We start from the raw sequence: 4,225 nt of genomic DNA, 5'->3' as shown, positions 1-4,225 counted from the left end.
AGAGAGAGAGAGAGAGAGAGAGAGAGAGAGAGAGAGAGAGAGAGAGAGAGAGAAGGATTCCTATCTCCAAAAACCGATCTGCTTGGGTTTCTATGCATTATCTTTTTCAAGCCTGAAAAAATTCCTTCACAGATGTAATGACCCCAACTTGCAGAAGAGAGAGCTAACTCAGAAAAGTTAAGTCAACTTCTGAGGAAAACTTCCCTAGTGGTGGAAGCAAGATCCCAACCCAGGTCTGGATGGCACGAAACCTTGCTCTTTATTTGCTCTAGCATGCCTTTGTGGCATTCTTGCAACGTGAAGAAAAAAAACAAAAACCGACTAAAATATTACTCTAGATATGCAAATTCACAGCTGGTAGAATGAACGTATGTTGCTATCCTTCCTCTTGTCTGATCTCCAAGTCCATAAATCTAACCAGCTTCCCGTCATTTCTACAGCCTGTGACGTCATACAGGCTCCCCAGACTCCATGACCTCGCCCCTCCTGCCCTGACTGCCCCTCCTGGTCCAAGCTGCCTACCTCAGTGAGAGTTCCGCCAATATGCCTGACTGTTCAAGCGAGAACCAGGTGTCTTTCTTGACGTCAGCTCTTCCTCGAAGCGCCCACTGCTTTCTCCGTCTCTGCCGCTCTCCTGCACCCCACGTCATATGGCCCTTCTGGACAGCTCCTGCCTCACCGCATCTCCTCTTAACTTCCTCCTGGCAGTTCTCCAGTTCGCTCTTCAAAAGGCTCATTCCATCTCTATTGTTCAGAAGAATAGAGTGGCTTCCTCTTTTGCAGGGGTGGGGGGAGGACATGAAGTTCACAACCCTCCCCTCAGCCTGCACAGCCCAGCGTAAGCCAACACCTCAGCGTCCCCACAGTCTCCTGGCTGATCACGTGCCCATCGCAGGCCAGCCTTGTTCCCCACCTCACATCTGCCATGTTTCTCCCAACCTCAGACCCGAGGAAGCCTGCTTTCCCCCGCAGTACTTAGTGTTTTCTCACCTATTTGATAACTCATTGTAAGGTTAATGCTTACTGTCTATCTCCCTGCACTAGAATATAAGTTCCATGAACAGGTTGTTGTCCATTTTGTTCACTGGTATCTAGAGCGATGCCTGGTACGGACCAGCTACTTAACAAATAGTTGTTATAAATTGTTTCATTCCCTTTCGTTTATGGCCTATGGATGAATAAAGAACATGCCCACTGATTTCCAGATAACATATACCCTTGTACCTACAAGAGAACAGGGCTTATGTTGCCTGATGGAATCAGAAGCTATCAGACTAGTATATGAGCAGTGCTATTTAATAGGAACCAAATAAAAAATCTGCCTTTGGGTTGAAAAGAACAATGGGATGAAATGACATAGTATAAAACATGATGAAAAGAGCTTTAGGCTTTGTTTAAGGGTTGGGTTTTTTGGGTTTTAGCCATTTTCTTGTTAACCTCTAGCACTGCTGTGGTGCATTTGTTATAATCAATGGACCAGTATTGATACATCATCATTAGCTGACATCTATAGTCTACATTAGGGCTCACTCTTTGTGTTGTATATAGTCCTATAGTTTTGACAAATGCGTAATGTCACGTATCCACCATCATAGTGTCACACAGAATAGCTCCACTGCCTTAAGAAATGCTGTGTTTCATCTATTCAGCCCTCTCCTCACCCCAGCTTCCAACCACGGGTAACCACTGATCTTTTCACTGTTTCTATACTTTTGCCTTTTTCAGATGGCATATAGTTGGGATCATGCAGTATGGAATCTTCTCAGATTGGCTCTTTTTACTCTATGTCTTTTCGTGACTTGATAGCTCTTTTTTTATTGCTGAGTAATAAATACTCCATTGTATGAATGTACCACAGTGTGTTTGCTTATTCTCCTACTGAAGGATACTTGGGTTGCTTCCAAATGAGGGCAATTATGAATTAGGTTTTTAGTTAATGGAAAACATGTGAGCATCAATCCCATGAGTCTGTTAATGCAGCTCTGTAGCTGCCAGCCTGTCGTACACCAGTAGAGGAGACATCTACACAAGACGGTTCTTCTCTGCAGATTTCAGACCAGCTCTTTGAAGCTTTTCATGATTATTTATTGAGGAATGTTGTGCTGAATTCTGAGACCAAGATTTCTTGATAAACTAGCATATTCAGGAAAAAAAAGCAGCCAATAAAATTGAAGGACTATAAATTCTTTGAGGAAATACTGAAGGTACTAGGGCTATTTTGACTGAAAAAGAGATAATTCAGAAACCCTGAGCAACATCTTCAACATCAAAAGGAAGAGGGCTGGTGGTGGTATGCTCTAAGACCAAGAGCAACAGAACTAGGAGCGTTGAGATGGGCTCCAGGTTTTGAGAGGGCGCTGAGGCTCCCCACTCATTTTAGACATTTCCCTATTTCTCTATCATCAAGGAGCCGGAGAGAGTGAACTTTAATCTAAAACTTGTCAATCAAGAAATCTAAGTAGAAACACTCTAAAACAATCTTCAAATCGAGTCCAATAACTCATATAGTCTATATGTCAGATGTCACGAGATACCCTTAAACATGGTTACAGTGGATTCTATTTTTAAGTTGATTTTTAAAACCCTCCCACAAGAACACCCACTCTAGCATGGGGTGTGGTCTTGTCCGTGAGAAGGCAGACGTTGCTTCTCTCTGTGCTCGTGTGCTTTGGTGTCCAGTGCATGGTCTGTGTCCTCCCAAGTTCAGTTCAAAATTCTTCCTGCAATTTTTGTCTAAAGCAACAGCCCCGGGTGGCCCCTAGTGCTTTTCCTGAGTGACAGGAGGACCCAGGTGCTTCTCTTTGCCTTTGGGCTGAGGCACCCAACGCGCCAACTCATGGCTAAGTGAGTCACTTCTTCAGCTGACTGTTGGTGCCAAGCTGACTCCCAGCCAGAGTCCAGTGGTTACAACTCCTGAGAAAGATTCCTGGTTCTGTTCTGAAGCTAAGTTGCTCAGGGCCTTAATTTCATGCCTGACTCTCCCTTTGTATTCTGGAATTTTCCCTAACTAATAGCCTTAAACTTGCCTTAGTTTATTGCCCCCCTCTCTGTTTCTCTATTATTTTTATTCAGACAGACATTCAGGCACTAAAAACTCTGTAGTCCTATGGATGGATGTTCTCATTTGAAACTACCTGGACCCCAGTCTCCATTGTCCAGGGCCCAGGGTAATCTCACTACGGCCGAAGGCTGGCTCGGGATATGGTTTTCCATATTTAAGAGTAGTGCCCCCCGGGACATGCCTAAACTTTATGAACTCAGCCTGGGCTCCTCACACGAGATTCCTAAAGGCAATTTTGACTCAAACCTATATTTCTTTTGGCTTCAAGGGAGAACTATATAAACTTTAATTTGGCTATGCTGGTCAGGAAAGTAAATGTCATTGCAAGCCTCCATTTAAGATCAGACTTTATACTTGACACCCTCTCTGTCACAGTAAAGTACATAGAAATCATGAACCATGCTTCTAATGCAATCAGTTTAATTAGTTTCTACATACTAATAAAATATCAAACATTGGCAGGGTCACCATCTTCTGACTGATGTCCCGTTACCATGAATGCATTACGTTGTTACCCTCTGGTTTCGTGTTAAAACATTATTGCATCATTTCATACTCCAAAATCCTTTATTTGCTCAGTCAGTTGTGCCAAAATAATCAAGAGAGAGAAAAGCAGACCGTAAACCAAAGCTGACCTTTGTGTTTATGTGGGATTAGTGGCCATTTTAATCCTGCCCCGCTTCTGTATTTTCTTGGAATTACCCAGACTGGTAGATTAGGGAGCCTGAGGAAAAGTTACTGTGTGAGTGAGGAACTCAGAATTCTTCCTGAAAGTGACAAGTCGAATCAGAAACCAGGGTTCTTTGTGTGTGGAAGAGGTGGGGGGAGGAGTGCCATCGCATCCATTGAACTTGATAATTGGCTACAGTTGCAGAAACTGTGTTGCATGCTGGGACAGGGACAGGAGAAAGAGGCTGAGCCTGTCCGGGAACCTTGCAAACCCATCAGGAGCCCAGCACACGCGAATCCCACTCCAATGTGTGTAAATGCCATGACCCCTGAATGAGCGAAGGAAGTGCTGTCTGAGCACAGAGGAGAGAGAACCCTTCATTTGTCTGGTGGTGCTCAGGTAGATTTCAGGGGAAAAGTCACACTGGACGGGGGGCGTGAGGGGTTGGTCTATGAGGTCCTTCCAACCTCAGCAAAGACATACAGGTTTAAGAG

The sequence above is a fragment of the Hipposideros armiger genome, unplaced genomic scaffold (genome assembly GCF_001890085.2).
Source record: "Hipposideros armiger isolate ML-2016 unplaced genomic scaffold, ASM189008v1 scaffold_192, whole genome shotgun sequence".
Classification (NCBI taxonomy): domain Eukaryota; kingdom Metazoa; phylum Chordata; class Mammalia; order Chiroptera; family Hipposideridae; genus Hipposideros; species Hipposideros armiger.
The sequence above is the reverse complement of the archived record's forward strand: the minus strand, read 5'-3'. Positions refer to the sequence as shown.